Source organism: Centroberyx gerrardi, chromosome 15, assembly GCF_048128805.1.
Source record: "Centroberyx gerrardi isolate f3 chromosome 15, fCenGer3.hap1.cur.20231027, whole genome shotgun sequence".
In the NCBI taxonomy this organism is placed as follows: Eukaryota; Metazoa; Chordata; class Actinopteri; order Beryciformes; family Berycidae; genus Centroberyx; species Centroberyx gerrardi.
The window spans coordinates 704,817-728,794 of record NC_136011.1 but is presented as its reverse complement, the minus strand read 5'-3'; the positions used below and the strand labels follow the sequence as shown (position 1 = coordinate 728,794).

At 40.3% G+C, this 23,978-nt stretch overlaps 1 protein-coding gene across 1 annotated transcript in view; it reads left to right on the top strand.

The window, feature by feature from the left end:
- ndst2a (N-deacetylase/N-sulfotransferase (heparan glucosaminyl) 2a) overlaps positions 1–23,978 on the top strand; it is a 145,126-nt gene that overhangs the window by 57,279 nt on the left and 63,869 nt on the right. Inside the window, exon 2 of the mRNA XM_078288887.1 lies at positions 4,216–4,253. The gene's annotated coding sequence lies outside the window, so the exon portion shown is untranslated. The remainder of the gene's footprint in view (positions 1–4,215; positions 4,254–23,978) is intronic.

Below are 23,978 nucleotides of genomic sequence, written 5' to 3'. Positions count from 1 at the left end.
GAAATTTGTGGGTGGGTGTGGGGGAGGAGGAGTAGGAAGAAATCCCTGACCTGGGCCTTTCACTCCTGCTTTTTCCTTCCCCTTTGTTTTGAATTATTGCACAAAATTATTACCGGAATCAGTATTGCACAGTTTAAAATATAAGTTATAAATTATGGGGTTATTAAGCTGCTGACAGGGGTGAAATAAGTCCAAGGTGTGTCTGACAATCTGAGGGAGGAGTTGAAAAGTTTGATGGCCACAGGCAGGAATGACTTCCTGTGGCGCTCTGTGGTGCATCTCGGTGGAATGAGTCTTGCACTGAATTTTAAATGTTGATGTAATGCTACTGTGGAAGGCCATTCTGTTTTGCAGATTTTACACTCTGCTGTTTTCTTGGGTTTAGATTTGAAATATTCCCAGAAATTGTTGGCTTACATTTTTTTGCATCCGGTTGTATTTTCAGCCATCTTCAATGAAGGAAATGTCGTCCTTGCGTCTCTGGTGCATGTCATCAGTCAACTAGAAATTTCAAGCAGTGCTGCCACCTAGTGCTGCCTTTGCGCATTACATCATTGACTGTTGAGACACATCTTTCATTCATGCAACCTGACAATTTAAAAATAACATTTGCATAATCGATTTTGTCGATTACACTTTTACATGATGTGTTAGTAGAAAGTCCAGCTAAAATGCATCGTTTCAATCAGCGATCTGATCGGTGATCAGTTGGTCACACTGGTACAGTCTGTATGCTGTGTCTGTACCATGTGCTGTCTGTCTGCGTATCTACTGTTTGTCTGTGTCTCTCTCACTCTCACTCACTCACTCACTCACTCACTCACTCACTCACTCACTGTCTGTTGTCCTTAGAGAGATGTGTGTTGATCTGCATCTTCTATCTCCTCCATCATCCACCTACGCCTCAAGCCTAACACACACCAGATGCTGAGAGGGAGGTGGTGTGTGTATATATGTATTGGTCACGGTGTGTGTATGTTCAGCCTGGTTTCCATGGTAACTGTGTATGTGGTGTCCCTCTGAGGGGACTCGGTGGTCACTAACAGCTGCAACAGGTTGGTGTGCATGTGTGTCTAGCTCCTGGTTGATTTACTGATTTTCAAACAGTGTAAATGCTGGGGTCAGCCATTAATTCAGGCTAACACACACACACACACACAGGTAACAGACAGTATATTTATCAAGACATGACATCTCAGATCCTCCAGAAAATTCAGCCAAGCCTCATATTGCGCAGTTCAGGACAGACACATACACATTTGAATGATTTATGTCCACAATAATGGAGGATGAAAGACAAACACTCACATACATGTGTGCACAACCACACACAGTAGTGATTCAGATCCATGTCATTTGAACTAATTGAACACGGTGCAAAAACACACACGTGCACAGACACTCGGGCACAGTTTAAAGAGAGATTAGTGTAGAAAAAGTAGAATTTTAAGTGCCAGAGAGAACAAGAAGCTGTATACAGGAATGATGGGAGATGGGTGTGATGATCAATATCCATGTGAAAACACAATCTTGAGGATTACCACTTTGATGAGACTAATTTACTTCCATTCAGTATGACCCAGGGTGATGGAAACAAACCCCCCCAACCAGACTTGAGTCATTAAAGACGAGATGAAATGAAAAATGCCTTTTTAACCCTTTTAGATCACATCCCCGGTCATACTGTGCACCTATTTAACAATATATGCCAAAAAAAATACCAAAAATCAATTTCATTGTATTCTTATATCAAAATTCAATCATGTTTTCTTCCTGTAAAACAAAATATGGCGTGTGCTTACGTAAGCATGCCCGTAACTAATTTCAACCAATAATATCATGACGTCCACCCATCAATCAATCTTCAACTTTTAGCGCACAGAGCTAAGAGGCTAAGATTCATTAGTTAGCTAGCTAGCAACAGCATGGTACTTCGGTGTGTCTTCGGGTGTTCTCACACCCACTTTTCAACGTTCAAATCAAATTCCTCCCAACGTTATGTCCCGCCTGTCTTTCCTGTTTCACTCGGAAATACATCACAATACGGAAGTTAGATACTCTCGAAATGCCGTTTCATCTCGACTTTAAAATAGCCCAAGTCAAAGTAATAGGGATTTTCTGACTACTGTATAAACCACAATCCAATGATCATGTTTACATGCACACAAAAAATGGGATTCTGACACAATTATGACAGTGATGTGAGTAAGGCAGGACCCATGGAAAAACCATTCTCTGATTATGTTTTGTTAGTGTGATTATGTAAGAGTGATCACAAATAGAGACCAGTCAGAACGTGGATACACCTTCATCACATTTCTTTAAGTGTGATCAAGTTGCACTTGTGTAGTTGTGATATAGCTCAGTCAGTTTTTGTCATCTTTGTTTGAACAATCACAATAACCGCCTGTCAAATGTAAACTGGATTATTACGGGAGTTGTCACTTTATAGAATCATGTAAACGTCTTAATTGTGCTATTGTCTCATAGTCGCATTATTCTGCACATGCCAACGTAGCCTACATTTCAACATGGAGATTGGTTAGTGAGGTTGTCCCCCAACTGACAGGTGTTGGTTCAATCCCCCCCATGAGGTCATATCTGCCCAAGTACCCTTAGTTTTTGTTGCCTCCTCCCTACCTAGTCACACTCTTTGACACAAGTGAGATCAGAATGAATGTGGACAGAATGCAGACAAGCAGAACACAGAGCGATACCAGATGGGATTTTGATTATCCAGATAGCATACCCAGATGCAAATCACATTTTGAGACCAGGTGGAAATTAGCTCTGACTCTATTAATGCATGACAGTGTGTTCTCTGTCTGCGTGATTATTAGGCCAGGTTGTAATTCAGACTGTGGGTTGCAGGTGAAAAATCCCAACACACTCTTAATCTCCCTGAGTGTGTTTGTGTTTATGTGAACCCAGAGATACAATAGGATTAACAGTCTCTCATCCCCAGCCATACACTGTGTGTGTGTGTGTGTGTGTGTGTGTGTGTGTGTGTGTGTGTGTGTGTGTGTGTGTGTGTGTGTGTGTGCACGCTGTGCAGCACTGGTGATTGGCATATATCACAGGTGACCCATTAAGCCATGAATACGATTTGCAGTGACTGGGTGTTGCTAGGTAAGTAACAGCATTTCATTCCTGCCTCAGCCTCTGTGTGTGTGTGTGTGTGTGTGTTGAGTGTATGTTTGTGAGAGAGTATCCATGAGTGTATCTCCATTGTTCATCTTTAAATCTACATTGACTCATCAAGAAAGGTGTTAATCAAAACCACAAATCATAACGGCTGGACTATAGAAAGATGTCAACCAAACCCACTAATCAGAATGGATTGACTTGATTTTTCAAGTCTAGTCATCAATCTCAGGCAAGTGAGACTTCCTGTCTGGATGTAAAGTTATTCTCCTAGTGGCTAAAGCCTGGACGTGTGTGTGTTTGATGTGACTAACGACTACCAGTCCATATATGTGTATGTGTTGCTGTGGCCAGCAGGGTGGCAGTAATGTGCAATACATAAGGGAATCTGTGTACTAGCGCTGTCTATGAATCATTGATGGGGCTAGCTGATAGCGGTGCATTATTAATGCCATTCCCTCTCCATAGGGAGCGCTGTGTCGCTCACATTCCATGCATTTATTTAGTAGGAGCAGACAGGGGTTAAGTGTTAGGCAGACATTGAATGTACTAGTTTTTCATTCTCTTCAAGCCATTTTGATCTAAAGGCTTCTGCTTAAATGCTTGAAATGTGTGTCTTAGACAAATATAAATAGTTGTTGCCTATATATGAATTTCTTTCCAAAGCCTTTGCCTTTCCATCAAGGCAAAGAATCTAAAATATAAGATGGTTTTGATTTGTTTAACACTTTTTTGGTCACTGCATAATTCCATTTGTGTTATTTCATAGTTTTGATGTCTTTACTGTTATTTTAAAATGTGGAAAATCAAACCGGCAACCTTCCAGTCACAAAATAAAGTGAACAGACCTCTGTTTCCTGTCTGTAGTCTCTCTATCCTTTTTCTCTTATCTCTTTCTGTTGCCACTGATCCTCCTTTCACTCTTCTGTCTTTGCTGGTTCAGTTTTGTGTTACTGTAATGAACAATCTCTCTCTCTCTCTCTCTCTCTCTCTCTCTCTCTCTCTCTCTCTCTCTCTCTCTCTCTCTCTCTCTCTCTCTCTCTCTCTCTCTCCCTCTCTCTCTCTGTGCAGGTCCTCATTCAGCCTGATAGACTGCTGTGCAACCACAGGTAAGGTGTCCATCAGTGTGGGTGGGTGATGAACGGGGGCTCAGAAATAATTTAAATCTGTACAGCAGTACTGCTTTTAACAAGGTTGCATCTCACTGTAGGCTCACTTACCACTGTGGAGACACACACACATACACACACACACAGCTGGACTTGGTTCAGTCTACTATCTCCTGTAGGTGATCCCTGAAGGAGGCCAGCCACCCATATCAAAGGCTGCTGACTTCAGAATATACCTACATTAATTACTCACATGGAAGGGGGGGGGGGAGGGGGTTAATCAACAGTAGGAATACTTGCTAGTTAATGTCTAGTTAATATTCTACATCCACTCTCCATGGCTCATCAACACTGATCCTATTGGTTTTACACTGATTTGGCTGACGGTCAGAGAGGCTGTACGGTGGCCAGCAGGGACAAAGTTTATAGCACCGATAACTGGATAGCAAGGTTGGTTTGTATACTTAGCCGTCAATAATTGGCGCTTTTGCCCGGTCAGCTGTACGAGGAATATTTTGATGCAATATATTGTTAATTGAAACTTAAGCGTGGGCTTTCCAGTTTTGAATAAGACCTGCTTGCTTGCAAATCACGGCTGTGACTCTGACTTTAATAGCTTAGACTGCCCTCTAGCGGCAAAAGGCAGTATAACCGGTTTGGCGGGGGTTGAAGAGGGAAGCACCACAGTTGAATGTGTGTCATATATCATGAACTGTATTGTAAATGTCTCAAAGTAGATTAGATATTAGTGATACGTTTTAGTCTTTTGCTTACTTCCTCCCTACTGATGTTACTATATTAAGATTGATAATTTATTATGAGCATATTAAGTAGTAATTTATGGTTTGTTCACCCCTGAAATGTTGTCATCTCAAAAAGTGACCAGCCAGTGTGGCAGGTGACCTTTGTTGATTTATTCACCAAAGACATTTAACAACATGTGGTGCATGGTGGGAGCTAATTTCAGACTCAGACTGTCTTTGTAGCTTTTGACAGAAGAGTCAGGCTATGAGCTGTTGCAACAGTGAAACCAGTGAAGGAAGCAGAGCTGGGGCCGTATCCACAAAGCCTCCTAGTATGTAAGAGTTGGTCCCTAGCGGTGAAATTCTAAGAAAATTCTTAGAGTGATGACGTTTTCTAAGAATTTCCCCTTATTATCCCCTTTTCAAAGATTTTGTCCAATCAGCTCTATTGATTGATTAAACAGGGATTTGAATTTTTGATAGTATAAGCAAACGCGTTAATATTGAGTAAATTGTGTTTTATCTTGTGTGATTCCTTGTGTGCATTCTGGATGACAAAATGAGGCGTGTTGATTTTTCTTGATCAACCAATGACAGCGTCCAAAAGAGAGCATCATACCTAGCAGCGGGATTCTCAGAATGTTTGTGGATACGGCCCCTGATTCTGGCCCTCCCTCCTGATCTGGCTGTCTTTCCTCTCACTTTCTCCTCTTTCTTTCTCTTCCAGCAAACATTTAGATGTTGAAAAGATGTTGATACAATGGCCTCCACTGATGTTGAAAACCCAAGTAAATGATCCCAAAAGTTGTGGTAGTCGCCCCTAGATGCTACCTGTATCATTTTATCTTTCTGATATCAGTTCAAAATTATTTTAAATTATTTCCCAATATTAAATATTTGGCAAATTTTGTGCTTGTTTGAGTTCACATTGAACCCTTCTGCACATCACCCTCCATAAAATGCTTGCTGGGTTCTTTTTGTATTACTGTACTAACCCTTTTTACTGCTGATATTCAGTAGCGGCTGCAGATAATTATGGCTGGGGGAGCTAAGGGGGAGCTTAATTATTAACAGCAGGTGCTAACTTTTTTCTAAGTAATACAGAAAATAATAATAACAATACAATGCAATAGACTAGGGTGTGAATTAGCAAATTTTGCAAAATTTGCTGCTTTCTGAATGCCATCCATTGGAAAATAAAGACTGTGTAGACTGTGTGGCCTGTGTGCAGAAGAGAGAGCTACCTGCATAGCTCAGTATCCTCAGAAAGAGAGAAAAGGTTGTCCATGGCAGCGGTTTATCACACTACCTGTCCCCAGCTTGCAGAGAAGCAGAACATTTGAAGTGAAATATGGCAGTATTTTATTTATTTTTTTTGGCACTGCTGCTTTGACAGTCACAGTAGAGAGAGACAGGAAAGACAGGGCAGAGAGAGGGGATGACATGCAGCAAAGGACAGGCCGGATTGAAGCCTGTGCCGCTGTGGTTAGGACTTAGCCTTAATGGTACGCGCCAGAGGTGGGGACTCGAGTCACATGACTTGGACTCGAGTCAGACTCAAGTCACAATTTTAAATACTTGAGACTTGACTTGATGCATGAAGAGAAGGCTTGAGACTTGACTTGACTTGGGTCCTGGTGACTTGGGACTTGACTTTGACGACTTGAAAAGGTTTCTAAAGTCTTGACTTGAGATCTTGTGTTTGTGTAAATGACTTAGATTGAAAGTGATGAGATTTGTTCCACCAGACGACTGAATTTAAATTCTGTTTTCAGAATTTGTATGGAATGATTGATTGAATTTATTTAAGTTGAAACTGATTATAGAAATAGTATAAATATTTAGTTTTCTTTAAGATATTCAATTGATACTGGATTCTTGATTTGTTCTGACTTGACTTGGGACTTGACTTGAGACTTGTGCCTCAAGACTTAGCACCTCTGGTACGCGCTGTACTGGTTGAGCCTCATATGGCAGTATGTTGCCTAAAAGGCAAATATAAAGGCGAACCTGAAGATTTTACTGTGCACATTTTACTGCAAAATATGGCCCAATCCCAAACCAGCCCCTACCCACTACCACTTCACCACCAAGTGTTACGCCAAATCAAGTTACACTCGCAGCTGTGGAGGTGCCTTCAGATGAAGGGGGAGGGTAGAAATGAATTGACAAGCTATGGGACGCCCTTGCCACTCTACCGGAAGAATTGGAAGCTGTCATCACCATGGCAACCGATAGACGCCGTGCTCACGCGGCTGTTTTGCTGTTTCAAATTTTACGAGAGGCAACGATAACAGGTTGCAACTGTCCTGTAAACACATAACATCCAAAACCATGAGAATGAAATGTAAAGTAAATTGGACTATTTTTTTTATGTATGCATGAAGGCATTCTTTTTTTATTCATAGGATTTGTTGACGATAAGAAATGTATTTAAAAACACCAGCCGTATCCTGCCAGCTGTAAATTGGACTTTTTTTATGTTTGCGTGCATAAAGGCATTTATGGGTTTGCTACAAGTCAAGCGACCTCAGGGACAAAGTGCTATTCTCCTTTTTTAGTTTTAAACTTCACAACACATTCCGTGAATTTGTTTGAGGCTGTAAAGTCAGCGGGAGGAAAACAAAGGTGTGTGAATGATCAAAAATACTTGACAAAGTAGATAGACGGAACTTAACATTTGAATGGTGTTTCCTCCATTCTCCTGTTGCAGGTGCGCTTCCTGCTAGTGGACGTTAGGCTGCGGTCGAATAGTCTTTTTTGCTTAGGAAGGTTCCTAACTGAGTGAAATGACCCGGAAGTATCTAAGTGGCAGCCATGATAAGAGCTGTTCGAATTCTCTAAATGCTAAGGAAAGGTGCTTCAGTGCTTCCTTACTTAGCTCCTTTAGCATAGGATACACTGGACGATCCTTTACGAAAGGAAAGGAGATAATGCCGTCCCACAATTCCTTGCAGCAGCAACATTTAAAGCGACGCACCATTCGGCCATTCACGAAAACAAACGATCATGACCGACAAGGGACGCAGATCATCATGCAAGTTACCGTTGCTTATTAAGCATTTTCCATCTTATGCCATAACCTATGCTCAGTTTGCATTAGTTATTTCTTCATTCTGAGCGTTGTTGTATTGCCAGCCTTTAGGAATATCGTTAATTAATTTGACTTCAGTCACCCTTGCCTTAATAAAGGCCTGTATCAGCCATAACAACTTCAAAGCACAATCAAGTCAACATTTCAAGGTGTTTACTGAGTTGTGTGGTGGTTCTTAAGCTATTATATGCATAGGCTTATATGGGGCGAAGTATCTAAGATGCGCTTTTAGTAGTCCATATTCGGAACATTGTAGTTTCACCACGGCAGACCCACGTCATTAACATCCGCCGTCGCATAATTACGTAGCCTAGTGTAAGTGCAGTCGGATTCTCTTAGCACCGCGGTTGTCTTTTCCTAAGTCCTTATGAATTCTCCTTCACATCTTTCCTTGACCTCATGACGTTTTCCAACGAGGTCAAGGAAAAGTGGTTAGGAATAGGAGTTAGGACGTATTTTTTTGACTATTCGACCGCAGCCTTAGAGTCTGCATCGATGCAGACTCGCTATCGGAGAGTTTTACAGTCCACTAAGCTCCTGGGTTACACCACACAACTTTTAAAATCTTAACAGATTATGTAAAGACTGGGCGTATACACTAACCGACTGGTTTCTGCAGGTTTTTTATGACAACTGAAAAACTGGGGAATCACACACTTAACGACTACACCAGATGAGGGATCACAAACTACTCGACTTGTCACTGCAACTGAACCAAACTGAACACACCAAACTCACATGAAAACACGAGCTCTCGCGGTACACTACGAGATGCCGGTAGCAAAGCAAACACGGGGGTACAGCATAGATATAAATTCACATTATACATTTTTATGGGTAGCCTACTAGAACTTGCTGTTGTTGTTGCACCACCATCTGCATGGAATAAAGGAAGAAACAGAGGGCAAAACAGTCAGTGTATTTTTTGGTCAGAAACAGAAAATGAAAAATGAAAAACGAATGATGATTTCATTTTCATTTCAAAATCCAAAAATGGGAAATCGAAATATACAAGGCATTGTCCGTTTTCCTGGTGAGAAACGGCAGATACAACATTTACAAAGGACTTGATTTTCCTTTTCTCCTTTGTAAAACAGAAAATAAAATAACAAAAATGAAAAAAGCCCATTTTGGGATTACAACCTGAATATAGAGCTGTGCGTCTTAGTTATAATTTAATTAATTAAATTAGTTATAATTCTTTGTTTAAAAAAACAACGTTTTGACAGCAACACTGTCTTCGTCAGGGTATGAAGCAGACTTTCACTGTCGACTCCCTTATATACACAGAACAGGCATCAATAATCACTAGCACACAGGTGCCAACACTCACAATCAAATCAGTAGAGAGCACCAGACAAAGTTTGTGTTGCCATGGGAAGCAACACATCTAATTTACCAAAGCATCTGTCCGACAAAGATCCCGATCTCTACACAGAATTCAAAGCCCAACAGGTGTGGTAATAACAGATAGATACATGACAAGAGTAGATGAAGGTATTTTACACATAAGTTAATTTAGATCCCTTTCCCCCAGTTCCTGACGAACACAAACTGAATGCAAACACACACAAAAAATAAGAGTGTGATTGTATATTTAGTACTCAATATGAGAATTTATTCATGCTTCATAGATGCCAAAAAATAATAAAATGGAAGTGCATCATGGAGCACAAATGAACACAGTTTCAGGCTTGTAAGTTCTTTCTCAGGCAGGCTGAGGAACAGACAGGCTGCAGATATTTTGTTAATAAATATTTTGAAAAATATATGTTATGTTTAATTTTATAAGGAATTCTCGATTATCAGTGATTTACAGTGGTATCGATTTGGTACCGATATCGAGGTATCAAAGCTGGTATCGAAGTATCAGTCAAAATGGAAGTCAAAATTGTAGTATGGAAACAACCCTAGTGCACAAGGCCACATATCCAGTAGGGCTAATCTGGATTCAAATAAGAAGCCATGCCTGAGCCTGTGGTTGTAGTTTCACAGACAGAATCAAACAGTCTGGGTTTAAAAATGTAATTTAGACAAGTGTTCACAACCACAGAATGCTGAGGTTCTGGTATAATAGTAAACAGATTATTTACACATAGTTTTTATCATGAAAAGGGTTACCAGAAATAGGACAAATCATTCTGATTTGCGTAAGAACTAGGGGTGTAACGATACACTCAGCTCACGGTTCGGTACGATACACGGTACAGCCTTCACGGTTCGATACAATGACGATATTTTTAACAAAGTTTAAATGGAAACAAATGATGACTGTAGAAGAATCTTTCCTTATTGCTTAGACATAAAATGTAAAAAAAACAATATTTTCAACTTAAAGTTTAACCTATTCCTACAGTTTCTTTTATAATGGTTTCTTTCTTTGTTATATATTTTTCAGTGCAAAAAGCAAATAATGAAATCTGTTGAATAAAATAAATCAGCTTTTAACAGCGGATGCTTGTCTAAATGAAACAAATTGTAAATTAAAATAAAATGTCTAAACAAGGATGTCCTCTTTACAATTAAGTGCAAATGTCTGAACATGGTTGATCTAACATTCTCCAAACACATTATTTGGCCAGGCAGGCTTAAATTAAAACAACAAATATGTTCAGACACTGATTTTCTAACCTAGGAGGACATGTTTTATTTTTTTTAAAGAAAATTAGCATGTCAACATTTTCAGGCAGCAGCTGACACCTTTGACATACACTGCCAGAATTTGGTAGTGACAACCGAATTTATGAATGAGAGTGAATTTGCATATTATGTCTGGTTCACACTGAAGCAGAGCGGAGTAAGTCTGTACGGGTAACAGGAGTCACTCCACTCCTCCGACCTCGCGATGGTTGTAAATAATGTCTGTAACCATAGTAACATTTACTTCAGACCAATATGGCGGCTACCATTGCCTGTGTTTTCAGTTTACACACCAGTAACACCAGTAACTAGAAGGGCACTCGGAGAGCGCAGAACTCCGCCAAGGTTTGTGCTATTATTGCTTGTTCGTGAGTCGGATCCAGATCCGCTCCAAAATTTAATGGGTTCTTCCTTGGCCCATGCTACACCCTTCCACGAAGTTTCATGAAAATTGGGCCAGTAGTTTATCCTGCTAACAGACAAACAAACAGACAAACAAACAAACGGCACCGAAAACATAACCTCCTTGGCAGAGGTAACCAGAGGCGTCAATTTATCCATAAGATCTTAATAAACCGGCACTGACAGCGGCATCATTCTCTTTTTCCACCACATGGACTTGATACTTTCAACCGCAACGTTTGCGGTTGCACGCTACACACCTGGCTCATCCGGGTCTCGAGTGAACATCGGTGTCAATGACGTCATAACGCCAGTCAGGCAAACTAGTATCTAGGATTACTGATTCCGCCCTCTGGCGTTTAAAGTATGTAAATGAAAACAAAGAGTAGTCTACATTTTGGTGGTGCAGCTAATTGATAAGCTTTACTTGATATCGCGAACCATTTTTCATCTCCACGATGCCTATCGTCACGTTTTTGGATTGCGAAAGTTCGTCACACGATATATCGTTACACCCCTAGTAAGAACACATTGCTAGACATTTGCAATTATTGCAGTAATTTGGTCTCCATGTACAGTAAATTGGTATCCATGTACAGTAAATTAGTGCATATTCATGCATAGTAAACTGGTCTACATGTGCAGTAAATCGGTCTACATGTACAGTCTGTAACATTTTGTATGTTCCACTGTCTCACACACACACACATACACACATACACATACATATGCGTATGTTTGATACACCAGCTGTCAGATTGAATACAAATGGTAGGATAACAGAAAACATGACGCCAGATTGGCCAATTTCTCTGTAATTGGTGGTAGTTGAGTGTCACATCCGCCTTGTGCATCTCTTCATCAGTGCTGGGCTTTCCCCATGTTACGACCCGACCTCAGACTAACAAAGCTGACATCAACACTGTCAAGACTTGCAAATGCTGCCACATCACTCTCATTGCTTGTCCTGTAAAACCCAGGGTTTCCCAGATACTGGTTACATTTTCGTCAGATTAACAGCTGCCCTAGTAAATTTTTGTTATTATTTCAGATGCTATGCTATCCTAAGATGCTCTTCAAACCTGGAACATGGCAAACTAAACATACCAAACCAAGATTTAATGCTGTCAAGCACTGAAAGCATCTTAGCGATGCATTGCTCATGGTGTTGGTCAGCCAGTTTGCGGCACTATGTCTGAATAGACAGTGTTAGAAACATAGCCTAGACTATATTTGAACTGTAATCAGCTGCATATTCAATTTTCTTCACTGAACTAGCACTAATAACATGGCAGTATAATAATTAGCCAATGCTAGCCTAATTAACTTTTAGTTAATTGAGGTCAAAGTTAACATACTGAGCTGCTGAATGAAATGTAGACCAAATGTTCACTCCTGACATACATACACACACAGCTAGTTAATTGGTGATAGGTTATTTTTTGAAGTTGTATAAAAATTCCAGCATTGTATTACATTGAGTTGTGCTGAGCATGATACTGACTCTACAGGGGGTTGCACACAGGACGAGAAGCGCCGCGTCGCGCCGCGTAGCGCCGCGTAGCGCCGCGTAGCAGATAGGACAACGCGCAGGTATACCACATGGGAAGCGTCGCACATAGAGCGCCAGTAGACGTTAATATTTATAATAGATTAGTTACTCCCGCAGTCTTCCTCTAAGCTGCCGACTTTCATTGGTTATCCTTGAATAATCTGTGATCGGTGGTGTATAACTCCGGGTATTTACCTACTTCATTGATTAACCGTTCATCATCCATCTTTCGTTTTTTTTTTTTAGGGCCATTCAAGTGAATGAACGGATATACTGGATAGCCTAAATTTATTTCATTTACTAGGCAATGTTTTTTAGATGGAAAACAAATGTCAGCTGACAAAATAAAAACAAGTTATTGTTTTTAAAATATTAGATAGCTTGCTACTTCTGTTCACAATGATACATTTCAAGCCGCATATCTAATATTGATTTGTGGGTCTTGTTCTCGGTTTAATAACAATAGTGGAAAACATGAGTGGCGCTATGGTGTTATGGTGTCCCCACCCTAGGTTTGGGTATCAAGAACTGGCACTGAAATACTTACTTGACAATTTACTTGTTGTGGTGGTGTCCTTTGGAATGTAAATGGAATGGCCTAGCTCTTAGGTTATCACAACTCTGGTTAATGTCACACACTTTGGCCTCACATGCTTTGGCCTTGTATGCTATAATGGCCTGACCAGACCGGTGGTCCAAGATGGACAGCGAAATCACAGTTAACCGTTTGCCCTTGACAGGATGCAAAGGAAGAGGTTCCCATTGAGCCTATCACTCTGCAAAGGCATGCTTCACTACATTCCCCCGCTGTCCGACAATGGTGCATCTGCTGGAAAAGAACTGGAGCAGCATTGCAGGACACTGACAAGCAGCACTGGCAAATAACATGACCATCATCAGACACATGGGCAGTGAGGTGTGTACGTGTTCATAGTGGACTTGATAGGAGTGTGTTTGTCTGAGGTGGATTTAGTGTGATAGGGCACTCGAAGGTAGAGGTCTGTGCGGGACTGTTTTTTGAAGTCCTGCCCCTGCCCGCTCCTGCGATATTCACTCACACTCCCGCTCACTCCCGCACTAAACTGACCTCAATCCCCGGCCGCCCACGACATCATATTGTAACGTTCTAGCCAATGAGAAACGACCGTGATATTCAATCAATCAATCAATCATCATTTATTTGTATAGCACATTTCATACACAGAATGCAGTGCAATGTGCTTCACACATTAGCGGCAAAACATTGAGTTAAATAAGACCACAGGCATGTGCCCATATTAAAAGCAGGAGAAGATTGCCACAGATTATTACACAAGATAAAACCAAAAACCACCTAACATGGTGGGTAAAAAGAGATACAATACAGTATATTGAATCATAAATGACAGTGATTTTATTCATTTTGTTGGGATCTTTAAACATTTTGGAAGCACACCATCGTGAATGTCATTGTACGCTATAGCTATAAGATTTCCCTTCACTGGAACTAAGGGAACTTGAACCATGAAAAACAGACCAGTATTCCTTCTCCACCAAGCTTTACAGTTGGCACTATGCATTTGGAAAGGTAATTAAATGCTTGGAGTCTTATATTTGTGATAAAGCATCATCAGTTGTGGGGCACCACTATATCTTGAGGCTTGGTAATACAGAACCAGGGTAAGAGACCACTTAGGCTCTGCTAAAGGGCTGGGGCCATATCCTAGTAAAGATAAAAGCTATTCACAAAGCATCTTAGCCCTTAAGAGAGCTCCTAAGGTGGAAAACTGTTAAGAGTAGAGAGGAGGACTTTTAGGAGCTTAGGAGTTTAAGGAGAGGAGAAAATGGCTAAAAGACGCATTAATGCTATTATTATTATGAAAGTTATCACAATGTTAAGATATTTAGCAACAGGCAAAAAGTGCAGCAGTGATAATTTAGGTCTATGCAACCACATAGTAGAATAATCACACAAACAATCACAGCTCCTTCACAGACTCATATTGTGACGCAACCTATTTAATTCCCACTGGACATGCGCACCTTGCACCAACAAAACAGCAGCTATGGATATAGCAAGTTTTCTCTGTATTGTCTGGTCACTGACAGACACATGTCCGCATCATCGGCAATATACTCTTGTTCAAAACTCCTATTCATATAGGCTTGCCAGTATAGTCTATAAATCATACTAATACTACTAAGTCTTGAGCCATTTTCACCAAATCTAATTAAATGAAAGTATAATAACATTACTGCATTCACCCAAATAAAGGCCAGTCGGTTTCTGTATTTGTCCAGTTGTAGTCAGAGCAGAAAAGCCTGTCAAAGTTGTCACTGCCACCTCGCTGAATTGCGGGTATTCTCCGCTGCAGGCCAGCCAGAACTCAGACAGTGGCATCTCATTGAAACGAGCGCGTGAGCCCCCGTCGCACAACTCCATGAAGTGCGTCTTCCAGGTTTGGTGGCAGAGCGCAGTTGGTGTAGGTGATGAACGAATTGTGCATCCATTGTTTTCCAGTGCGTGGATCAGATTGAGATGGAAAATATTCCTCAAACCAACCCAACATTTGGCTCAAGTGTGTCCCCATAATGTTTTCGCATGGGACGATTTGTTGACTGTAACTCCTGTGGTCTGATGGGAAGGACTACGTATTTGTCAATAATATAATATAGCTATTTTTGGAACAGCTGGACTGCGGCCCCGCAGCCACTGCTGCACGGCCCGGTAACGGTCCGTGGCCCATGGTTTGAGAACCACTGCTCTAGAGGGCGTTTTTGACTGTGAGATGCAGTGTTTCCCATAGGCAGAGGCACAAAATCAAAAGTTGGTCTGTATAGAAATTGATCTAAAATGATCTCTAATGATCTCAATCTGTGCTTGTTTGTAAACACACATATCTACTACAGCTATGACACACAAATACATACACATAAAAAGTTAATTAATAAATAAGAAAAGATCAACTTCAAGAATCCCATCGCCGTAAGGCATTACAGGTCGATTAAAAGAGCTGAAAGCACAAGTTGATTAATATGGCAAATAATGTACATACTGTAGTATTTAAATGCAGAAATAAGATATACCGTATTGCAATTTGATAACATTTATCACCTATAGCCCATAGGAGACAGAAAACTCTAACCTTATTCCTTATGACATTGGAGTCTACTGCTGTGTGGCCAAGTGGTTCATCACGCAACTGACTCTTCATTTTCAATATGGAATTAAAATTGATTATTATGAATCAATTTCATGTCAGCAAACTGCACCTACTGTAATATCCTTGAACCAATATCCTATCATGCCTTGCTCAGCATGGGGTATTAATGTATACTACATCATACGCTGCAATTTGGTGTAGCTTAATAATAAATACATTGGTGAAAGAGTGGTAGCAAAAAGAAAAAGCCTTCAATGCTTTTGATGTTGTGGAGCGGAGCTTATTGCTGTAGTTTAGTAAAACGGCGGCCTGTCTTCACGTCACCTGCAAAGAGACACTTTTATTCGTTTAAATCTCACGACTAGTGCCAGGTCGTCATGAAAGAACGGGAGATTTCATGTACTACTTGAGTCACGAGGGGTTTCAGTAAATACTGAAATGAATGAATGTCTTGATGAACTACTCCAAGAAATTCTTAGCACTACGTCACCTTTTGGGAAACCCACCCAAGTTTGTGTTGTTGAATGGTTGGTCGTTGTTTCGCAGATTCTCGGACGGGGCCCTCCATCCTTCACAAATCTACATTGAACTCAACTCAAAGGAAATGAGGGAAAAGTTTATCTGGGATGCGCCAAAGGGGCATGTCACAACCATTTGGTCATTTAAATTATCTTAGGCAGCCTTTCTCTTCTCTCTCTCTCCTCTCCTTACAGCATATATTAAACCAGGGTTAATACACCCAAGAGAGATTCAGAGAGAGATTCAGAGAGAGAGAGTGTTCCTCTGATGTCTCTCTCTCATCAACACCCAGTGTGTATGTTCGCTGATGGGGGGGAACAGCCTAATTAAAGTGTGTTGATGCTACAATACGAGTCCTGCTTAGTACAACAGCTCTCATCCAATGGCTCTTCAAAGAAAGGGAAATGAGACCAGATAGAGTGGTGGTGGTGTGGGTGGGTGGTGGAGAGTGAGAGTGAATGAAAATGACAAGAAATAAGGAGGAGAGGAATAGAGGAATGGGAAATGATGCTCAGACCTCTCTGCTGTCATATACATGGCTGTATGTGTGTGGTCATGCTAGCAGCGTCTATATGTTCCCATATGCTCTGTATATACCATTGGTTAATCCTGCTAGGGCAAAACAATAATCCAAAATCCTTATTATATTGTGGTTGCTCCATAGGAAGCGCAGTGAGGGACATGAGATGCAGAATGAACAGAAAACTAATGGGAACCTTCATTAATATGAATGGGCATGGATGGTGTACTGTTGGCTATAGTATGCTATGCAGATAAATGTGTTACAGCCAGTTATGTAGTGGTAAATAATCCATCCATCCATCCATCCATCCATCAATGCCAAGGTCCTCTCAGATCACTGAACTCCTCACCCTATCACACAAAAAAGTGGTAAATAAGGAGGATAAACTATGACCTCCAGTCAGTGATCATAAGACAAACAACCACCCATAGGAATAAAAAATAAGTTATATTTTCAGAAAATATGTATGCTTTGTTGAATCTTTCCCTGCAAAATGGAAACTCTACTATTACGTAACACCTCTATCTGTTTGAGCAGAAAGATAAATAAAATGTTTATTTAGCAGTTAGCATTTTTCTCCAACTATATCAAAAGCATACCAGACAGTGATGCCAGTACTAAAGGAATAGTTCAGTCAGTTAAAGAATTTGCAAAATTCTAACCAACTTTGCATGTTGAAAGATAATTGGTTGGGAAGAAGAGCCTAGTCTACTTTAGCAGAGCTGAACATTCTGCCAGTCATCTCTATGGGGCCAAAAAATTGCAAACAAGAGTTATAATTATTTATGTGTGACTACCGTAAATCCTCTAATATTGGCCCGGGCCTTTATTTACCTCAACTGCAGAGGGTACCAGGCCTTTATTGGAAGCAGGCTTATATTAGAGACAGGCCTTTATTTCTAATTCCCTCTGTTTGATAAGTGTATTTGCTCATATTTTAGTACGAAGCCTCCTTGTTTTCTGATCTGCTTCTGTTGGGGTTCGTTAGCTAGCCGTTTTTTTGTTACTGCAATGCATTACCGATAATTATGGTAATCGACGACGGCATGCTCCAGAGACTTCCGCCGGCCGAGCCATCTTGTGGCACTTGTATGTTACTACAAACTACAGTTACAAACAGGCACCAGGAGTTTACCGGTATCCACCGTTGTTTGCATGTAAGCTGAAGCTAACTGAAGCTACGAATAGAATCTATACAGTTATATCATATCGCCGTTGGAGGTTTCGGGGCGCCGAGGGCTAGTCTTGTTTCTTTTGTTTTTTTCCCCGGCCTGTATTTGAGGCCGGCCTTTATTTGTTCGTGTCGACCACACCCCCGGCCATTATCGGAGACCCGGCTTTTAATTGACTACAGGCCACTATTAGAGGATCTACGGTATGTGTTTATGGAAGTAGTGGGTGGTTTGCGGCTTGTGTGTGTGTGTACGCATGTTGTGGCTTTAGCTTACTGGTAGTTTTAAAGATTTAAGTGATGAGAAGATTTTGTTGAATTTTTCAGTTTGGTTTTTGTGTAAAGCTGAGTTTTGTTCCAATGATATATGTTAGGAGATGTGATATGGTGAGTTGGTTTCGGGTTTTCCAATGTAGTAAGATTGTTTTCTTGATGATAGTCAGGGCTATAAGTAGAGGTGTCACATTTGTGTGGGGTTGATGAACTACCAGTTCTGACAAGTCTGCAAGTGTTCACATAGATGGGGATAGGTTTAGATTTCTTTTGTCATTCAGACTTTTATATTATTTTTTCCAGTTGATTTTCCTGCATCCCAGACTGTTTAAAACTTATAACTTAGTCTTATAGCGATTTTCCAACCACAAGAGGGTGAAAGAAACTACAACACATTTGTATATAAAGCACAGCAAAACTACTGCACTACAGAGGACCCTAAGGACAAACCTAGCAAAGCACCGTGCATAAAGGCTAATTACTAAACTTGGTTATAAGGTCTGATATCGCTTATTGCAGGTTTAAAGAACGGTTGCACCCAAACCATGACACAGGTTCTTCTAGTTTTCATCTCATTTCAAACATTTTTTCTCACGTCTCAAACACATCAAAGCAGTTCATCTGTCAAGCTCAAATGATTTCTCCAGATCATGCAGTTTTTAGCAGTGCTATAGTGTGACTGCCTGACTAAAAGGCTTTTTGGCGGGAAGCATTACAGTCTGCAGATAAAGAATACATGCAGGACGGGATACAGATGGTCTGTCCTTCCAGTGAAGCTACTTGAGGGAAAATTAAGCTCATTTTTTTCAGTTTAAGTTTATCAGATACAGGCAAAGGTCTAGGATTCCATGACAAATACTACTTACACTATTTGATAAATACTGTTTATAGCCAGTGTTTAGCTTGATACTATACTTATAGTTTTCTGCACTCTTTGTTCACCTTTTTTATTTATTTTGCATGGTATTGGTCTTAACCCACTCATTATCCCTTGTCCAACACTACTTTATCCTTGTTCCACTGGCATGCTAGACCCATGTGAAAGGAAGCAGGCAGTGCTATTTCTTTGTTGTGTTGAAAGCTGTTTCACAATAAAAGTCCCATTTAAGAATCAGCGGCTTCTGAGTTGATTGATTTTTTTGTTTTGTTTTTTTGCATCGAACAACTTAGTCCTCTTCAATATTTGAGGGGACATGCCACTGCGTCCAGGGGGGGACTGCTTGCTATGCCCTTGGATACAGGGATAATGTACCTTTTCAATTTTTTTTTCATTATTCTAGATTTTTTACTGATCCATAAATTCTTCTTTCAGTCATCTTCCACAAGACAATTCAGTGAAGCCGTTAATTGCATTTCCCTTGACCTTGAGAAGTCAAAACTGAACAAGAGCAGGAAAACAAGCAAGAAGTCAGCAGCGATGGGTTTCTCCTTTGATATTGACTGGGTAAATCTCCCCAGTACTCTAGCTTCCAACCACTTACAACTGAGTCATTCTCCAGGCTCACTGCTTGGCGTAAACCACTTATTTTTGTGGGATTTGTGATGAGCTAAAAAATGCCTTCTAAGGATTATTATATACAATTTTTCTCCCCCAGACTGTCATATTGCAGCTTTCATCATCCCTCAAGATACAGTTTAGGATTAGCTTTGTTTTGCAGGATAAAAACTTGAGAATGGAGAATGGTTTATATTTGTGGTGCCACAAGCCCTACGCTACACTCAACTGGTTTCTATTTATTAAAAGAAAAAGCAAGGCATAAGTGCCTGACAGAAAAGCTTGGGCTCTATTGAAATCAGTGTGAAAGGAAATGTGATTGCGTTTTGAAACAAGCTACTATGTGAGCATCCCTCAAGGGTTGCTAAAAGAATTCCTGGTTGATTTTGGGTATTTGAATAAAAGAGACAGACATTAGAGTCTTGTTTTCTACACAGGTAGTGACTGAATATGGAGTTGAAACCCTCAACTAACAGGTTGACATTACTTTGTTGCTTTTGACTGCTAATTTTTCAAAAAATCATGCCCTCTGACCCCACCATAGATATAATATGTCTATGGGTATTTGTCACCTTTTTGACCTCTGATGTGTTTGCATCCTTGAATGTATCTGATATCAATAGTGTGGCAACAACTTAGGTTTCCCTGTAATGTGGTGATGTCAAGCTAGTAGCCTAAGCCTGCAACAACTCAACAAAGCAACAGGATTCCCATATTTGACTGTGGGTTTGAAGGTTGATACTGATAGTTTTGGACTGCAGCTGCCAATTGTCATTTAGGTATTTAGACCAAGGGACGCTAAAACTCTCAGTTGTATGGAAACCCATTTCCGCCACCTGTTAAAAAAAATCTGGAATTTTTTTTAATTTTTTTTTTATCAAGTGAGATTTTTTTCTCACTTTTTTGCTAAGTCATATTTATGAGATGCTATTTCATAATGACTTAGTATCTCATAATTTTGAGATACCAAGTCATAATTACGTGAAATTATGATGATAATGATGTTGAGATATCTCTTAATAATGACTTAGTATCTAAAAATTATGAGATGCTAAGTCATAATTATGAGATATTATCTCAACATTATGAGATGCTGTCATAATTATGAGATATTATCTCAACATTATGAAATATGAAGTCATAATTATGAGTCAGAAATAAAAAAATCTCACTCTCAAAAAAAAAGGTGCTGTATTTTTTTTAACAGGTGGCGGAAATAGTTAGAAGTTAGAGTTAGTTAGAAACCCAGGGTAATAATAATGAAAAAAAGCTGTCTGTCATGATGTCATGCTGGCTGTGTGTGTGTGTGTGGTCATTCATTCACCACTGTCTTGTTGAGACAAAGAATGTGATGTCTTTGTATAGTATAGAAACTGTGTGTGTCTGTGGGCACGCCCTATAGTGCTGAGTGCTACTTAAAGCTGCTTCCTGCAGGCCTAACACATACACACACACAGCAGTCAAAGCAGCGGTCAGCAGAAGTAAGTAAGTAAGGCTTTATTTATATAGCACTTTTTAAAACACACAGTTACAAAGTGCTTCACACACACACACGAAAAATATAAACGAATAAATAAATAAAGCAAAATGAATTACAATATAAGACACAGCACAATGAGAAACAGACCAAAGTAGAACGAACAAAAACATACGACACAGCACAACACAGCACGATGAGAAATAGACCAAAATAAAACAAACAAAAACATACGACAGGGATAGAGATCTATAAAAAGGCTTGCCTATAAATATGGGTTTTTAGAAGCCGCTTAAAACAGTCCAAAGATTCAGCAAATCTGACAGATTGGGGAAGTTGATTCCAGAGGGTTGGGGCTAAAACTGCAAAGGCGCGGTCACCTTTTGTCTTGCAGTTGGAGCGGGGGATGGATAAAAGGCCGAGATTTGAGGAACGAAGTGGTCGAGAAGTGGAATGAGGAACGAGGAGATCAGAAATGTAACTGGGGGCAAGGTCATGCAGGGCCTTACATGCTATCAACAGGATCTTGTAGTTTATTCTGTATTTTACGGGAAGTCAGTGGAGGGATGCAAGAACAGGGGTAATATGGGTAACTGTAAACGATTTAGAGCAGCTTGACTGAGGTACGAGTAGAGGGAATTGCAATAATCTAGACGGGAGAAAATGAAAGTGTGAATTAATAGATCGAGATCCGTAGAAGACAAGATACATCTGATATTTGCAATATTTCTTAGCTGAAGAAAACAGGACTGGACGAGCTTAGTAACATGATGGTCAAAAGTCATGTACTGGTCAAAGATGATACCAAGATTCTTAGTAGTAGAATTGATATTTGAGTGAAATGGACCAATAAACTGATCAACTGCAGTGGCAAAGTTATCAGGTCCAATTAAAAGTTTTGTCAGGGTTTAGGTGGAGGAAATTACGAGACATCCAATCTTTAATGGCGGCTAAGCAATCATGGCGGGAGGACAGTTGATTCAGGTTATTGGGTTTGGCAGAGAAATAGATCTGTGTATCATCGGCATAACAGTGATACGACACGTCTTGAAAGCTGCTGAAGAAATGACCCAGAGGAAGCATGTATAATGAGAAGAGGATTGGTCCAAGGACCGACCCCTGAGGGACTCCGGGAGCCGAGGAGGACACATGATTATTGATACAAACATTAAAATATCTATTAGTCAAATAAGAATGAAACCAGTTTAAAGCTGTACCAGAAATGCCAACCCAGTTATGCAACCTATCAAGTAAAATGGCATGATTGATGGTATCAAAGGCAGCAGTTAAATCGAGTAAAATAAGGATGGAATATTCACCTTTGTCTGCATGCATAAGAATGTCATTGGTCACTCTTAGTAATGCAGTCTCAGTACTATGCTTGTGGCGAAAGCTGGATTGAAATTTGTCAAAGATGTTATGACCCTCAACCAACTTCAGGAGTTGGTCTGTAATGACTTTTTCTAGGATTTTGGATAAAAAAAGGTAGCTTGGAGATTGGCCTATAATTCTCTAATTGGGAAGGGTCGAGCGTGGGTGTGTGCGTGGGGAGTGGCTGAACACTGGCAATTTTAAAATAGGTACAGACCCAGATGTGAGAGAGTAATTGATAATAGAGAGCAGGCTAGGACCTAAGACAGGAAGGACGGATTTTAGAAATTTTGTGGGAACCGTATCACAGGAACTGGATGAGGGACGCATATGAGCTACAGTGTTTAAAAGGAACTGTAGGGAAATAGGAGCAAATTCAGACAGTAAAATAGGGCGGCTGAGTGGGGCGGGGGGTAAAACAGTCGGGGGAAAATTGGACCTCAGACCGTCGATCTTGCCAACAAAAAAGGATAAAAAGTTTTCACAGTCATTAGAAGATGAGGCGGGAATGGCAGGAAGAGAGGGGTTTATAAGCTGGTTGATAGTACTAAACAGAAACCTTGGGTTGAGTTTATTACTATTAATCAAGCCAGAAAAATAGGCAGCTCGCGCATCTTTAATGGTTTGGTTCAGTTTAATCAGTAACTCCTTCATATGGAGGTGGTGAACTTCAAGTTTAGATTTTTTCCAACTGCATTCGGCTTTCCTATATTGCCTTCTTTGCAGTCTGATGTCGTTGATCCAAGGGGTTGTATTAATAACTGGGACAGCCCTGGAAGTGTATAGAGCGGAAAAGTCAAGGGCTGATGTACACAATTCATTAAACCAGCTAACTAGGTCATTAATATTGGCGAAATGAGGAGGGCAATTGGCCAGACTAGAAAAGTAGCTGGAGAACGTGGCTGCGGACTGCTCATTAAAGATGCGAGAGTGGATTATACATTTCTGTGTTATTGTAGTAGGTAGCAGGGATGCGTCGAAGGGAATACATTTATGGTCAGAGACAAAATCAAACTTATTCAGGGAATTAAGAGACATGTTCAGAGTAAAAACTAAATCAAGAGTGTGCCCGCGGTTATGTGTGGGGCCAGAGACATGCTGCACAAGGTTAAAAGATTTAGAAATGTTTAAAAAATCTGTGGCAAATGAGTTAAAAAGATTGTTAACATGAATGTTAAAGTCACCAACTATAATGGCCCTGTCAAATTTAAGCACCAGAGAGGACAGTAACTCAGAGAATTCATTGAGAAAACCCATATTTGAATTGGGGGGTCGATAAATTATTACACATAGGGCTGCACGATATATCGTTTCAGCATCGT